The sequence below is a fragment of the Parambassis ranga genome, unplaced genomic scaffold (genome assembly GCF_900634625.1).
Source record: "Parambassis ranga unplaced genomic scaffold, fParRan2.1 scaffold_22_arrow_ctg1, whole genome shotgun sequence".
In the NCBI taxonomy this organism is placed as follows: domain Eukaryota; kingdom Metazoa; phylum Chordata; class Actinopteri; family Ambassidae; genus Parambassis; species Parambassis ranga.
Window position 1 is genome coordinate 939,626 of NW_021144778.1, and position 17,957 is coordinate 957,582.

Sequence of the window (17,957 nt, forward strand, 5' to 3'; positions counted from 1 at the left end):
AGATATGGCAAACAACAGATCATCAGCCAAATAATACCATCTACTATAACTTTAAGTAGACAACAGCTTCCTCCCAGCTTTTTTTTTGAGTTGAGTCTAACATCAATGTAACTTCACAGAGAGCTCCACCGTCTCTACAGTCCCTGGGTTTACATTTCTCTGGTCTCTCTATCACACAGAATGGAGTTCGCCCCAATACGCACAGACACACACACACAGCATGTGCGTAAATGCACACGACTCTCTGTCCCTCTCTCTCTTTGAATGAACGCGATGAAGTTGCACTTATCACTCACTACTGTTAGTACTCACCACGAATCTGACTGTATGAAGAAACCTGTTGCTAAGATGTTAGCCTCCTCTGCAGCTGTGTTTCTCCTTCTTCTCTGATCCTTCTGTTCTCCGCGTTTAGTCCAGTAATCACGCTTGAAATTATTCTCCTTTAGGACGCCTATTGCTTTGCACTTCAGGCAGGTTCGTCTCCACGGAACTCCCCAAAATATCCTGCTGTGTCTGTCTTTGGAACTTACCAACAATACCTTTATTGCAAAAAGGTGTGCCTTTTATATACCTTTGGGCTGTTACCGTGGTGACAGGCTGACACAGGATCAAAGGTATGCCTTTGAATCAAAGGCATGCCTGCCTGTATCCATGGCAACCTGAATGTTTATTGCTGCTCTTAATGCCCCTGACTGCAGCTCTCTCTGTCCCCCTCCTAATGTGTTTCCAATGTAAAAACACCCTCTAAACAACTTCTGTTTTTGTCCCAACTGAAGCCTTCAGACAAAAAATATGGACACCGCCAGAATCACAAGATGTTGCTCTACAACACAGTATATGCGATGTGGACATGTAGCAAACAGCTCCATAGCGATGAATATGGCAGATATCATAATGATTGACAAAGAAGTAATACCGAATACTATACAGCTGAAGGATGATCAATATGACAGATATAATGCCTAAAGTCTGATAAAGACTACAAATATGGCTGTTTTGTATGCTTCTTGTGTGACAGCCTGTCACCATGGTAACAGCTCTGCCTGCCTAATTAAGCTTAAGTAATGTTGGAGAGAGAGGTGTGTCAGCCTCCTGTTACTCCTCTCAGGGCAGATCCCATGTATTTTAATGGGGGGTTGCACCCTCTGAACAAGTGCTTGGTGTGTCCAAACCGAAACACTCAGACAAAAAATTTAAAAACTAATGACAGTAAATAGAAAGACAAATAAATAAGTTTATGTTTGTGACAGGTTCTGATCAGCAGGAGTTTTCAAGTGTACATTTTTTAGTTAGGATGCTAGCAGATATGCAGTTTAGCTAAGTTACTTCTGGCTGGCTATGCTAGCTTAGATTGCTAGCCTTCTAATTTTACACACACACACAACAGTAAAAAATGGACTGTACCCTGCACATACACACTGACTGTTTACATGCTGACATGTTTGCATGCAGTAACAGTAACTGCAATACTGTTTATCTATTTCTTTCTTTATGCACCTTAATATCCAATCCAATAACTGCACATGTACAGCTGTTTACCTCCTGACAGTTGCACTATGATTCATTCTCTGCTCAATTTGCACAACAGCTGATGTAGCACACATGCACATTTACATGTATATGTATGTAGCTTCATTTACTTCCATAGTTTATATTTTTGTGTACTTATTTGCATCTTTTTGCTCTTCAAATTGCTCTTTTGCAAATTATTCTATTTTGACTTCTTAAACCTTTATGGCATTCAGTGTGAGCAGCAAAGTAAGAATTTCATTGTACAGGGAAACCAGTTTCTATACTGTGCACATGACAATAAGCCCTTTGAATCTTGAATCTTGAAAACAGCACCACAAGCCAGGGGCTCGAGGCAGACCTGGATGCTAAATTTTAATTAATTTGAACAACCCTACCCAGCAGGCTTACATGATTAGCAGACCAATCATTAGCTTTAATTACACATTCAAGCAGCTTACAAACGGCCAGCTAGCATTCAGCAGCTAACTGTAACTTAGCATGATGGGAAACATTAAGTAAACTGCATCCTGTTTGTGTTGAGCTCAATGCTGAAAACATTAGGAGAGTGATGTTCTCTCTGGCTCCAAGGTGGAGTTACCTTCAACGGGTGGAGGCGGAGCCACTTTGTCCATCTTTATTTACAGTTTATGGATGAGGTGGTTTAAGTCCGACGCAGTGCTCAGTGAACCTTCAGTCTGACCAGTTAACTCAGGCAGCAGATGAAGTTAGGTTTTTAGGTTGAAGCAGCTTAAAATGATTTACAGAGCTGCACTGGGAGGTGTGTGGAGTTAAAGGAACGAGTTAACCTTTGCTGACCCGTGGCAGTGGTCGGCAGCAGAGCTCTGTCAGCGGGGATTTGAGCTTTACTCTCCCACTGGAGCATGAAATCACTGTTGACCAAATGAAAATAAAAACAAACTCTGCTAAACACTGCACATCCATTTCCACTCTGCATACATGGATTATTTTTACATTAGGCTTGTGTTTTGGAAAATGACCACAGTGGCAGAAAAGATGGGAGTCCCTGCTCCCAGTGAATGTATTACATGTTTATATTCATGTAACTTTCCGGCGCTGGGGCCCACGCTGCAGCGCCGTCCTGCAGGCTGGACTGTGGGTGGTAAAGGGCATCTGTGTTTCTTTGCCTCATGGTTTTTTGGTACTGTGCTGATTGTTGAGCAGTGGAGCGGCGCAGGAGGAGGATGATCAGCTGTGTCCTGCCCAGGAGGAGCTGATGACCCCTGAGTCAACCTCATCAGTTTCCCCCTGTGGACAAACAGCACAGAAGCTCCACGCAGGCTGTTCATGTATCACCAGCAGAATCTGCTTACAGCAGCCGGCGGCGCCGCACACATCACGCTGCGAGGACGCCGCCTGTGTCATGTACACCTGTAAGATATGGCAAGTCAGGTAGAAAAAAAGTGGAGTTAATGGAAAAAAGTCAAACTGTGTAGTTAAAGTGCAGCCGGGATTTTATCTGTCATGGTTTCAGCCAGGTCTTTTATTTTGTAGTTCATTTTCTGTTTGTATTAGTTTTACTAGTAACTTCCTGTTTTATTTTGAAACTCGATCTTCCCCCTGTGTTTCAGTTCTGTTTACTTCCCCTTCCTCATGTGTGCTCCCTTCCCCCTCCTGTGATTACCTGCTCCGCCCTAATGTGCTTCACCTGTGTCCAATTGTCTTCCCGCCCTCCTGTGTATAAAGCCTGTGTGTTTCCTGCCCCTTGTTGCGAGTTCGTTTTGTGAGTCTTCCATGCAACACAGCCGTCCAAGTAGCCTTTCCGCTCTTGTGATTTTTCCCTACGTGTTTTCGAGTAAGTTTTGGATTCTCTTGTGTGTGACTTGGATTGGATTTGACTACTGTTTTTTGCCTTTGCCTTTTGGATACCTCTGCCTCGTGGACTGAACTCCTGTGTACCGAACCTTGCTTGAATAAAACACTGAGTTTGCTTTCACCTCCGGCTAAGTCTGCATTTGTGTCCTCTGTCTCACAACCCCCTGACATTATCAAAGTCCAGACAGCGTGGAGGTATGCAGTGCAGTGATTACACTGAGTGTGTGAGAGAGAGGCCGACCACAGGTTTTCATTTCTCAAAGAAAATGAGCAGTCAGTGCATGAAGAACGATGCTCCTCTGATAATATTTTCATAGGAAAAAGGGAATTTAAGGCTCATATTTTCTATCATGAACGTGAGGGGCTGCATTACTCAAGACAAACACTGCTTCAGACGAGGACCTGCAGCCTTATAATGCTCTCATCCTCCAGCAGATCAACAAGACACCACTGACTGAACAGCACCGTGCTACTGTAGCACTCCGTGTCCTGTGGCTGTTTGCCAGGATATCGTGTGACCTTTGAAAGTTCATGGATGAGCCAGTTTGGCTGCTCTCCATCCTCCAGCCATCTTTTCCTGCAGAAGCACCAGCTCAGCAGACGGCACAGGGGAATAAAGAAAGAAGAGGAGGACAGAGAGGTGGAGAACTCATTAACAGAATTGATGCAGTCTGCTTCTACCCGGTGCTGATGCCAATACTCTTCCCCGGCTGATTTCTTTGTTAACACCAAACCCAGTAATCAGCCACCTTCAGCACAGAAGGCAGAGGTCTGCAGCAGCCCGCTAATGATTCTGTTTACACACACTGAAGGACGACAGTTATCACGCATGTAGCAATAGATTTACTCACAGCGGAGAAAAATATCTTTCAGCTCTTAATGTTTTAACCATGTGCAGTCAGTGGAGGAGGACTCTAAGCTGAACAGTGGAAGCACAGATTGTTCTGGATGATCCACCTGATTCAGTCTCAGCACAGACCTTCTGTAACCACAGAGCTCGCCTTTAATTCTTTTTATCTTAGCTTCGAGTTGATTCTTCAGACCTGTGTGCTCATCACACACTGAACCCGGTTGGTTTTTATCACATCTCACGTCACGTTCGGTGTTCCACAGGGTTCAGTCTCAGGTCCTCTTTTATTACATTCATGTCTCTGTCTCAGAGCTGATGATGGCACAGCAGAGGACACAGATGTGGACAGGAAGCTGAGTTGATGATGTTAGGACGTTACATTGAAAGGTTTCATTTATTGGTGTAGTGCAGGTCTGAGCAGCTAAAACGTGACTTCTGAATGTGAACATGTTTACTTGTGTTGATTAACAGAGGCTTCCTAAAATGTTATTGGACCATTACCATCACTGCATGAATCATCAGACCTCTGGAAGTTCAGAGAGCTCGTATGATGTGTCTGTGAAGCTTCAGCGTTTTCTGCTTGTGTCTGTCATGTAAAAGCTGTTTTAGAGTTTTCATGTTTATCCACTGAACACACACACATTCTACACTGTGTGTGTGTCTGTGTTTATGTGTGTGTGGAGATCAAACGTGACTTCAGAAGAAAAACAAACATGGAGGACGACAGATGTCGTCAGCTGTGATGTGTCTCCATGAGACATAGTAAAGACACGCATGTTGTTGATGCCATATTCCCCCCGGTGTGTATGTTCTCCTGGGTTGTTGTGTGTTTTGGTTGGAGCCATGTTTGTCAGGTCGGTGGTGCTTCCCGGTCTGCTCGCTCGCTCTGATTGGCTGTTGGTGTGTTTGTTTGTCGTACTTTGTGTTTCTTCATGGAAGAACTGCAGATCTCACTTCAGGATGAAATCAGGATGTTAACCTGAGTTTTTCTGCCTGAGCTCACACAGTGATTCACAGACATGCTGCTGAGAGTGCTCCAGTGCAGAGCGGCCTTTGTATTCCAAAGACGGACCCCGGCCTGCACACATACAGTCCACACAGCTCGCCCTCTGCCCGGATCATTAGATCAATAACCGTCTTTCTGCACTTTCATTCACTTAGATTTGCCATCAAACAAAAGAAACATGGATTTAAGGCGCGGAGACATTTAGAAATATGAGCGCTTTGTTTCTGCTCTCAGAGATTACAGAGCTTTATCTGAAACAGTCATGAAGTGAAGCTTTATTTGTGGGTGAGTGACGCAGTGTTTACAGCAACATGCTGATTCCTTTATTTGTTATGTGACTCACATTTCCAGCAGTTACAAATAAAGTAGCTGCCTGGTGTCGTGCACAATATCTCAGCAGTGGAATCTGTGTTTGTTTCGCCAGCTGCTGCTGAGGAAGCGGGACTTTCAGTAATCCTTCCACAACCGTGAAGCTTTACACAAACTCACAAATCATTTCCTGCTCTGACTCACGGAGGAAGCGGCACAGCTACACGGCTGAGGTTTAACCTGTGTGCTGTTTGTTCTGTCCAACACTCACATGCTCACTGTGGGAGAACACACACACACACAAACCCGTCCTCCATCTTTAAAGGATCCATCCTCTGCAGGAAGGATCTTTCCTTTCAGTGAATCGCTGACATCATTTAATGTATTCACACAGACAGACTCTACAACAACAACACTGTTTTTTAATGCCTAACCCAAAACTAACGCTGGTTCTTAGACACACAAATGTTCTCTTGCTGCCTCATATATCCAGCCAGTTACCATGGTAACCAGATCATCAGTGTTATTCAGCTCACCTGTCAGTGATCAGAATGTGATGATTGATTGGTTCATCATATATATATATATAAATATATATATTTGTTCGGGTTGTGTGAGGTTGTCTATACTTGTCACCAGGTTATTTATGTTTATTAATCACGGCATCAATATTTGTTTCACATCAGTACAGAGCTCTTAACGTCAGAGAGTGTGTGGCTCTTAAAAGTGCCTTTGTGGGGCTGCTTCCAGCAGTCTGTGAGTCTCCATCCTTACTTGGCTTTGACGGGCTTCTCGGTCTTCTTGGGCAGCAGCACGGCCTGGATGTTGGGCAGCACGCCGCCCTGAGCGATGCTCACTCCGCCCAGCAGCTTGTTGAGCTCCTCGTCGTTGCGCACAGCCAAGACCGACCTGCGCTTCCAGAGCTCCGCTGTCATGGCTCTGCAGGAGGCCAGCACCTGGTCGGCCTGTTCGAGGACACCAACCTGTGCGCCATCCACGCCAAGAGGCTCACCATCACGCCCAAAGACATCCAGCTGGCCCGCTGCATCCACGGAGAGAGAGCTTGAAGTGTCCGCGGCTCCTCAAACCACAGCGGCTCTTTAAGAGCCACCTCAGTGTCCTCTAAAGAGCGGCTCCTCATCCTCTGCCTCTGCTGCTCATCACTCTGTCTGATGCACAGAATAATCAGTCTCTTCTGAAATAAATATCATCTTTTATCTTTTGTAAGATGCAGTGTAATAATACACATGTTGAACTCTTCAAGATGAATAATGGTCCGTCTCAGGGACATTTATTTATTGGTTGGTTCAAGGATGTAATATCAAACTGACACCGAGGAATATTTAACAGGAAACTATAATAAATGTTTTACAATAAATACATAATATCATTTATAAATAGCTTTAATAAGTATAGGTTTATTATGTGTAAAAACATGATGATGTTTCTATAGTTTTATATGTTTAGTAAATATAGGTTTATCACTGCTTTAGTATATAAGTAAACACATGAACTAACACTAACAAAACAAACCCCAGTGAACCAGGTGGAGCTGTGCAGTGTGCAGCAGCATGATCACAGAGCTCCTGTTTGAACGGGCAGTGAGGATGAGCTCTCTGAGTGGGGGCTCTGGGCTCTTGACGCGGGTTCTTCTCCACATCGTATCCTCCGGCAGCCAGAGCCTTCTGGAGGGCGGCTGCAGACACGCCGCTCCGCTCCTTGGAAGCGGCCACAGCTTTCACGATGAGCTCGCTGACGCTGGGGCCGGACTTGTTCGGCTTGGAGACCTTCTTCTTCTGCGCTTCGGCCGGAGCGGCGGCTGGAGCTGGAGCTTCTTCTGCCATGTTCAGTTCGTAGCTGCAACACAAGCACAGTCAGAGTGTAGTTATGATCAGCTGAGAGCGGGAGGCGGTCCTTGAACACACCATGAGAACCGCGGAGACTCAATCCAAGGCAGCTCCTCTGCAGGCTGAATGTTCCGCTCGTGTTTTCTGTGTGGATGAAAGAGTCCAGATGAGTGTGGGAGCAGCGCTGCAGGCCGACAGTGAAGGAGCTGCTAGCGGACTGTGTCTCTTCATGTTCAGCTCATGTGGAGCTCTGATGATCTCTGCACTTTGCTGCTGGAGAGAGTCCGCGCGCTGCGCAGCGGCTTCTCCCTCTTCTTCCTCTCAGAGATGAAGTCAGACTATCAGAGCTCCATCAGAAGCTGTTTTCCAGCTGAGCCGCATGTTGCTTCAGAGACTCAGAGGACAACCCGACATCTGCTGACGTCACTTTGTCCCAGAGTCCGGCTGTTGCAGCAGCATCAGACCCTGATGATGGTGCAGACAGACTTCTATCAGAGCTGCTCGCTGCTTCTCTCGCTGAGCAGGTTGAATAAAGTCCATCACTGTTCTGTTTGTGTCACAGCTGTTATCATGTAAACAGACACAGACAGAGCAACAACAGGGAGGCTGCTGTAAAAATCAGCTTCATGTTTCCACTGTGAGGGCGCCCCCTGCTGGAGACGTGTCCTGGTTTAAAGGCGTGGCTTCTGTGGACTTACTTTGGTTTTTGAGCTCCTGTCAGACAGACTGCAGCAGAACCAGCAGCTCCACACACGAAGGTGGAAACTTCTGGAAGTCAGGACTGATTCAGCAGGTGAGTCTGTCGATATCTGATCAATCATCAGTGTGATCACCTCATTGATCTTTGCTGCCTGTAACTGATGGATCTTTATTGTAGTAAGTCCCTGAAACGCGGAACCAACAACAAGCGTCTCTGTTGATCGTTCTCTCTGTAAAGTTCAGCAGCTTCATTTGCTCTGAAACTCAGATCGACTCGTTCAAAGCTTCAAGCGGAGAAAAGGTCGCTTTATTCTGACTTTATCAGATCAGTCTGTTTCAGGTTTGACGCGCCTGTGCTGCGCAACAGCCGCGCGCCACGTTACGTAAGTTTGGTTGGTTTAAAGTTCATGGTGCGTTCAGGTGCATCTGGTTGAATTGAGTTCAGATGATTCTTATTACTAAAACTAAAACATTTATAAATGCATCAATTTGTCATGTTTTATTTTTCATGAATTCATATCGATGATTGAAACTCATCAGAAGAAACATTTTCTCTTCAAGGGTTCATAAATATGTGAATCTAATATTTGCCATGAGGAGAAGTGTGTCAGTCCTCAGAGCTCAGACAGTAGCTGCTCATGTGTTTGTCCTTTCTATAGAAAACAGTCCACAGACTGTTACAGAGGAAGGTCTCAGTGCTTCACTCAGTCTGTTCACACTGTGACAGAAACACACATGAACACATGTTCATTTATTCACATGTTCACACATGGAGAGAAGTGACAGAACTCTGAAGCAAACACTGAATGTGTGTGTGCACTGTTCCACTTACAGCATGTGACATCAATAATAACAGCATCAGAGATGTTGGTGTGTTTACAGACTCACCAAAATAAAAGCCTGAGAACCAAACCTGGTCTGAGGCTCTGATGCTAAGCTAACAGCATGATTAGCCTGTTAGCATCTACATGAAGGATCAATAACAACATGCTGACTGTGTGTTTCTGTGTCATGTTGCTGTGTTTGTGTGAAGGTGTGAGCTCTGCTATGAGTCAGTGTGAGGACAGAGAGGACGGAGTCCCTCCCTCTAAAAGCCCTCTGTGTGGGGACCATGAGAGCCGGACCAAAGCTCAGAGGTAAGAGGACCGTCTCTGACTGTCCATGACTCTTCTCCATGTCAGAGCTCACACTCACATTATTCACACATCTGTGTGTTCAAGAACAAAGCAGCAGCACACTGCACACTCTGCTGGACCTGGACCTGGACCTGGACCTGGACCTGGGCCTGGACCTGGACCTGGAGCTGCCAGCTGTGTGTCCATGAAGAGTGATTGGTCAAAGGATCGGCCCCCTGATTTCAAAGATGTTGATCCATCTGAGGGTCAAAGGTCAGAGTTAATGTCACAGCTGCAGTTTGTTTCCATCATTATTAAACATTTAAAGTGTAACATGATGTTCAGCATCATTTTTCCAGAAGAAGCTCAGAGTCAGTGTTTGTGATTCTATCAGGATCCAGGATGTGAGAGCAGACTCTGCTGGACCTGGACCCAGCTGTGTGTCCATGAAAAGTGATCGGTCGATGGGTAGGCCCATTAGTTTCAAAGCTGATCAGCCATCTGATGATCAAAGGTAAGAATCACTCTGGAAGTGTCTCCATGCTGTGATGAGCTCTGCTGGACTCTTGGGGTTGTATGTGTCTGTTTGCTCTGCAGGTGGTTGATGGTTTGGAGCATCTGTAGCACAGAGTAATGCATATTTACAGTGCTGCTTCAAAGTGTATGAATCATTTAAAATCTTCTATATGTCTGCATAAACATGACTTAAACATCTGCCTCACTGTACTAGAAAGGCAGCCCACTGAAACAAAGTATGGAAAGACATTTCAGTAATAAAACATTTAAATAAATGATAGATTCATACACTGTATGTAAATATTATTGTGCTGCCCCCTATAGTCAGCCAAAATCCTATGTTTGAGTTGAGATTGTCCTACGAGGCTTCCGTAGTAGCATAATGGTTCCAGAGCCAAGTGGAAAGTTTCTGCTGTGTTTTTTCATCCTGCTACATGTTTTTTAGTCGTCTGAGAATATCTGTCTGTAAGTATTATGTTTCATAAGCCCTTACCTTACGTCATGTGCTCATAGGAGGCACTTTAAGTTATTTAAGTTTAAGAAAACGGGTTAAAAGTGTGACGCTAATAGCGCTAGCGACCTTATGGGTTTTCAATGCAAATTAGCATTGTGCTAATCGCTAGCGGTTTATGCATTTTTCTGTTGTCTAGCTCAGCTATGTTTTGTCGGCCTGCAGAATTCAGCATTGATCGTGTTTCGGGTCATATTTATGCAGAAATATAGAAAGTTGGACCAACTTCCCAAAACGACTGTAGCTGTCAGCCTATATGTAGCTAGGAGCTAGTCTCCTCCTCCTCAGATTCCCAGGGTCCTGGTTTGGATTTTTGCACGTACCTCACACTGCTGATTATTCTGACTTGAACACAGCCTGTGCAGAACTTTAAGGTGGCTTCTGTTCTTCGGTGTTTTTGGTTGAATTTGGTCAAATTGTGATCAAATAAATTGTGTGATAACAGTCTTTCAGTCTCTTGTAGTGGCCATCATGGACACTGATCCAGCTCTGTGTCCATGAAAAGTGAACATTTCAAAAATGTTGATACCACTTTAAGTCCTGTTTCTGTAACTTAGCAGAGTTCTTCAATGATCATGTGGGTCTGCTTGGCTCTGTAAAAGACCCATAAGCAGGTCTGTGTTTGTAGATGTATAATAGAAAGTATCAGTATGTATTTATGTTGTCATGTTATCATCTCATGGTGGTTTCTGAAGGCTTTAAGTAAAGGAAATAACAAAGGTCTGCAGTGTCATGTGTTACAACCGGCCAATTCAGAGTGGTTGCGATTCTTTCAAAGGCACTAAAATAGCAATCCACCTCAGACTCTCTGAATGGTGGCACTAAAGCAATGTGCTTGCTCACATCAAATGTGTCACGAGGAGAATGAGGAACCTGTCGTGAGGCAGATGGGTGTGGAGTCGCAGAGGGGAGACGCTCTAGCTCTAAGGCCCTCACCTTCAGGTGCATGGCCTCCACCTCTAACTCGCGATTTCTCAAATCAATTTCTTTTATTCTGAGAGTTAGCTGCATCTCCTCTGCCGTCATAGCAGGCGTAACAGACGGACCAGAGGGAGCGGTTGGGCTGGGCCGCACCGTGTCACGGGAGCTCACGTCAGCTTTCGCCGCCTCCTCTACAGAGGGCACAGACACACACAGACCTTCCTCCACTAGCTTTTCCTGCAAAAGCTCTTTCAGTTCCTCCTTTTTAACGTTTTGAGGCACTCTGACCTGAAAACGCGCAGCAATCATTAATAAATCCACCTTCCTACACTTGTCCAACTGCTGGACTGTAGGATTCTTCACAAAATACTCTAGATCAAACTCCATATTCAGAGCAAAACTGTCAACCAGTATTATGCAGAGTAATATGAAAAATACAATATTCCAAAAAAACGACGAATTGCCAATTACTTACTGACACGAATCAAAACACGAACGAGCCAAATTTAACTTACCGATAACAAACGTTTTACTTACCAACACGCTTTCAAAAGAATCGACGAGCCCCCAATTTATGTTACAACCGGCCTAGGGGAAACCTAGTTGTAGCATAAAGTGACTCTTCCTTCCTGTTCCGACTCCCAAGGTAGATATGAAAAAATATCAACGACGAATGGAATTTATATAAATGTATTTATAAACGAACCGAGACAACAGAAACCTTCAGGGTGAGCAATGCCAAAATAACAAACAAAACAACTAAGGTTCTCAGCTCCTGTCTTTCCTGAACAAAAGAAAAGAGATTCAAACAAAGATACAGGTGACTTCCCTGACTTCCTAACAAAAAACAGGAGAAAACGAATAAACAAAAACGGCTTCTCACCCCTACTCAAATGTGCCTGGTATGTAATAATAACTTAAATTCAATTACTCTTGGTAAAGCCAAAATCAAACGACGAGTCTAAATTACATAAATTAATATTCACAGTCTAATGTCTAATATACAAGCAAAAATCGAGTGCAGTCTTCTCGAGATGTGGAGAGGAGGGCAAGAGCATCGGGTGGCTGATGTGGAGGGTTTTTAAATTCAGAGCCCATCTGTGTCCTCCAATCCTCGAGCTCCATGTCATCCAGCTGCAGAACCAATAGTATGCTCCCCCCTGTTGGCGGGGAGGGAGAACACTCACACACACAAAATATGACTTAGTCATAACACATGATATAGACTCTATATCATGACACTGCATCATTGTCTGACTGCGATTCATTACAAACCCATCCTGCTGCACATCGCTTAATGTTAAAGAAAGAGAAACATGGTGAGTGGAAGATTTAACTGAACTCTTAAAGCTGTGCTGGCAGCCATTAAAGCAGAATATGTGAAGAAGAACAAATTACAAACCTGCTGGATGCAGCTGAACAGTGTGGAGTCAGGATAGTTTTCATTTTTAATACACACATTTTGTGTATTAATTAATTTTCTTCACCAGTCCATTGACTGTTGCACTTTGTATTTATTTCAGTCTGAGGTTTCAGTTTCTTTCATCTGAAATAAAGGCCTTCAATGTATTTGCCTGGGACTACTTTTATTCATGGTAACAGAGCTAGCTGTGCCCCAGGTAAACATTTCCTGCATTGAAAACTGACAATAGATATTACTGAAACATATGAACATGTGGACATAGGGGAAGCTAATAAGACACAAGCTAGACATCAGCTCAGACCTTTGACTTGGAGGAAATGTGAACAGCTGGACCTCAGGGACTTTAATTGAACCCTGGTCTAAATCAATGTGAACATATGATGACAGTGGAAGTGGAATGGAACTCTTAAAGCTGTGCTTCAGTCATTAAAGCAGCAGCAACAGGTTCAACATGAGCTGGATGTGTGGAGTTGGGATAGTTTTCATTTTTAATACAACAATGCTTGTTTGTCACCAGTCTGTTGACTGTTGTGTGTCTGTTTAAAGTGAAAACACATCAAAACACTTAGTGAAGTGATTGTGTTGTTAAATGCTGATGTTTCTGTCACAGACTGCAGCAACCCAGTGTTCAGACTCCTGCTCAGGACGCCATATTTATGGTGAGTACAAACAGCTTCTAACTACAACACAACAGTCCTGGTGCTCTACAGAGACCCAGAGCCTGACCCCTGAGCAAGCATTCACAGAGACAGAACTGTGGTAGTAATACTTATAACTACAGCAGCTGTGCATACACAACACTTCATATCTAATGTTGTAGATTCAAGTAATACATGTATGAACATAAGCTGTAATATCATGAAACACTAAACTGTTATTCTGCTCCTCAAAGTCTGAGAGTTTATACTCTGTTGTTCTGTTCCAGCTGCTGGAGGAGAACATTGTCAGGTTTGTGAAGGATGAGCTGAAGAAGATCCAGAAGCTCCTGAGTCCAGATTACCCAGAATGCTCAGAGAGTCAGAGGGAGGATGAGGAGGATGAAGAGCAGAGGAGCAGCAGAGAGTCATTAGTGCAGATCACAGTGCACTTCCTGAGGAGGATGAAGCAGGAGGAGCTGGCTGAGCGTCTGCAGAGCAGTAAGAGGATTTGAAGAGCTTTAACATGATGGAAAGAGGAAATGAAGTTTACATTTACACACTCTGCTGTTAATATGATGCAGACATCTGTGAATTCTTCTGACTGAAAACACAAACTGTTTGTCTACAACTGATGAACAGATTTCATGGAGACAGAAAATATTTATTTGACACATTTATTGTAGCGTTCACTTATTAATGACATTTATTGTTTGTTCAGGAACTCGTGCTGCAGAGTGTGGACGTAAACTCAAGTCTAACCTGAAGAAGAAGTTCCAGTGTGTGTTTGAGGGGATCGCTAAAGCAGGAGAGCCGACCCTTCTGAACCAGATCTACACAGAGCTCTACATCACAGAGGGAGGGACTGCAGAGGTCAATGAGGAACATGAGGTCAGACAGATTGAAGCAGCATCCAGGAAAGCACACAGACCAGAAACAAGCATCAGACCAGAAGGCATCTTTAAAGGCTCACCTGGAAGACAGGAACCAATCAGAACAGTGATGACAAAGGGAGTGGCTGGCATCGGGAAAACAGTCCTAACACAGAAGTTCACTCTGGACTGGGCCGAAGACAAAGCCAACCAGGACATCCAGTTCACATTTCCATTCACTTTCAGAGAGCTGAATGTGCTGAGAGAGAGAAAGTTCAGCTTGGTGGAACTTGTTCATCACTTCTTCACTGAAACCAAAGAAGCAGGAATCTGCAGCTTTCAGCACCTCCAGGTGGTCTTCATCTTTGATGGTCTGGATGAGTGTCGACTTCCTCTGGACTTCCAGAACAATGAGACCCTGACTGATGTCACAGAGTCCACCTCAGTGGATGTGCTGCTGACAAACCTCATCAGGGGGAAGCTGCTTCCCTCTGCTCGCCTCTGGATAACCACACGACCTGCAACAGCCAATCAGATCCCTCCTGACTGTGTGGACGTGGTGACAGAGGTCAGAGGGTTCACCGACCCACAGAAGGAGGAGTACTTCAGGAAGAGGTTCAGAGAGGAGGAGCAGGCCAGCAGGATCATCTCCCACATCAAGACATCACGAAGCCTCCACATCATGTGCCACATCCCAGTCTTCTGCTGGATCACTGCTACAGTTCTGGAGGACATGTTGGAAACCAGAGAGAGAGCAGAGCTGCCCAAGACCCTGACTGAGATGTACATCCACTTCCTGGTGGTTCAGACCAAAGTGAAGATGATCAAGTATGATGGAGGAGCTGAAACAGATCCACAGTGGAGTCCAGAGAGCAGGGAGATGATCCAGTCTCTGGGAAAACTGGCTTTTGATCAGCTGCAGAAAGGAAACCTGATCTTCTATGAGTCAGACCTGACAGAGTGTGGCATCGATATCAGAGCAGCCTCAGTGTACTCAGGAGTGTTCACACAGATCTTTAAAGAGGAGAGAGGCCTGTACCAGGACAAGGTGTTCTGCTTCATCCATCTGAGTGTTCAGGAGTTTCTGGCTGCTCTTCATGTCCATCTGACCTTCATCAGCTCTGCTGTCAACCTGCTGGAAAAACAAAAAAGAACACCTCTGTGGTCTAAAGTCTTTGGACACAAAGCTGAACTAAAACACCTCCACCAGAGTGCTGTGGACAAGTCCTTACAGAGTCCAAGTGGGCACCTGGACTTGTTCCTCCGCTTCCTCCTGGGTCTTTCACAGGAGACCAATCAGACTCTTCTACGGGGCCTGCTGACACAGACAGGAAGTAGCTCACAGACCAATCAGGAAACAGTCCAGTACATCAAGGAGAAGATCAGTGAGAATGTGTCTGCAGAGAGAAGCATCAATCTGTTCCACTGTCTGAATGAACTGAATGATCGTTCTCTAGTGGAGGAGATCCAACAGGCCCTGAGATCAGGACGTCTCTCCACAGAAAAACTGTCTCCTGCTCAGTGGTCAGCTCTGGTCTTCATCTTACTGTCATCAGAAGAAGATCTGGAGGTGTTTGACCTGAAGAAATACTCTGCTTCAGAGGAGGCTCTTCTGAGGCTGCTGCCAGTGGTCAAAGCCTCCAACAAAGTTCTGTAGGTGGATTTATGAACCATTTCAAACATGGCTGATTTTTATATGAACAATAAAACATTGACTTTGTGTTCAATCTTTTTTTTCTCAGACTGAGCAGCTGTAACCTCTCAGAGAGAAGCTGTGAAGCTCTGTCCTCAGTCCTCAGCTCCCAGTCCTCTAGTCTGAGAGAGCTGGATCTGGATAATAACGACCTGCAGGATTCAGGGGTGAAGCAGCTGTCTCGTGGACTGAAGAGTCCAGACTGCAGACTGGAGACTCTCAGGTCAGGATCCAGCTTTTTGATCATCAGTTAAATTCTGCTTCATGTTCATGTTGAAGATCTGTTGGATTTTCCTTCTTTCTTCTTGAGTTCATGACATGTTTTGTACCTCCAGTCTGTCAGGTTGTCTGATCACACAGGAGGGCTGTGCTTCTCTGGCCTCGGCTCTGACCTCCAACCCCTCCTATCTGAGAGAGCTGGACCTGAGCTACAATCATCCAGGAGACTCAGGAGTGGAGCTGCTGTCTGCTTTACTCAACAGTCCAGATTGTAGTCTGAAGACTCTCAGGTACACAGAGACCACAGAGCATGAGTCCTCCTCAGTCTGTCAGTTTAGCTCATATATCCACAGCTGTTGATGGATGGACTGAAACTGCAGAGAAGAAATAATCACTGATCCCTGATGTTCATCTTCCTCCATCATTAAGTGTCCATCATGTTAACTTCACTTTTCTTTATACACGTTCTTCATGTCAAAATACAAACAGACTGATTTTCAGTCACACTTAGTGCAGATCAAATACAAAATGATGCCCTACTTATTAATGTCCTCAGCTGTAAGAACCACTGAATTATTTCCACAAACAAATGTTCCTGAAACAATCCATATGTGAAGCTTCAGAGGAGACAACAACACAATGGTAGAAGGAGGAGTTCCTTCAGTCAGAGACAGAGAGCAGGGAGACACTACAATATTATCACTGTAAAAACTACACACAGACATGAGTGAATGTATTTATTTGAAGTGTGTCAGAAACTCTTCCATCCATGACACATGTGAACCAGGCTTGTGTTTGCATATAGAGTGAAAGGAACAAACAGTCAGAGACAGTGTGGCTTGTTTGCTGCTTTGGATAAATGCACAATGCTGAGATCAAACCTACACTGTTGCTGCATGAAGAGGATTTTACAGTAAAGCACTGACAGAGAGCAATATTTCACAGAATGGAGGACATGAATAAACACAGAGCAGATCAGGAGAGACTCTTCTGGAGTCGACACAGATGAGTTTCAGTCTGTTTGTGTGTCTCTGACAAACTGAGGAACTCTGCTTCATGTTGATCAGCAGTTTGGACTCATGTTGGTTAGAAAATCATTCTGACTGTGTTTCTTCCTGCAGGGTGGAGCATGGTGGAGAGCAGTGGTTAAAACCTGGGCTGAGGAAGTGTAAGTTTGACTCAGTCTATCCTCATGTTATTGTGCATGAGTCAGTGTTCTATCAGTCCATCAGAGCTGTTGTAGCGCAGCCTCGGCGGTTGGATTTCTTTGGTGTTTACTGGAGTTTATTACTCCCCAGCAGGAGTTTTAGGTTCCAGCTTTGTCATTGGTTTTCCTTTTTTCTCTTGTTAGGGAGCTTTAGTGTGTTGTAGTGTCTCTGTGTTTGTTTGGGCACTGCTCAGCTCTGAGTTCATGAACTGCAGCCTAACACTGAAACCAGCCTGTGTAGCTGCCGATCTGAGAGTGGGGACGAGTGGGGAGGTGCAGACATGCTGTGTGTGGGTTTCCCCTCAGCCTGGGACATAACAGAGACAACCAAAGCAGACAAAAGACAAAATCCAATAAGAGACCACAAAGGGTTGAAAAGGTCCAAACACAGGAAGAAACAGCTCCACAGTCCAAAAGCAGGCAGGACTCAGACACAAAGAATCTCATCCAAAGGGTCAGACTGGACTGATGGACTGAAGAGTGGAGACACTGAGACACTGAGCTGTGAGCAGCATTATTAGGGTTAGGGTTAGGGCGAGAAACGCCACTGTTTAAGAAAACGAGTTACCACCAAAATAAGTTTCACACGGGGTCTCTGTTTAAAGTTTGTAATCATTTAGTAACAAAACACGTTATCCGAAAACTAGAAGTTTCATATAAACCCTTTTTGGAAAGAAAACACTTTTTTCTGGATTTATAGCGTTTTGGAAGCAATCTCTTCATTTGTTAGGCGGGACAGCCGAAACCAGTTAAACAAGCTTTTACTGACAGCTCTGAACAGACCACATT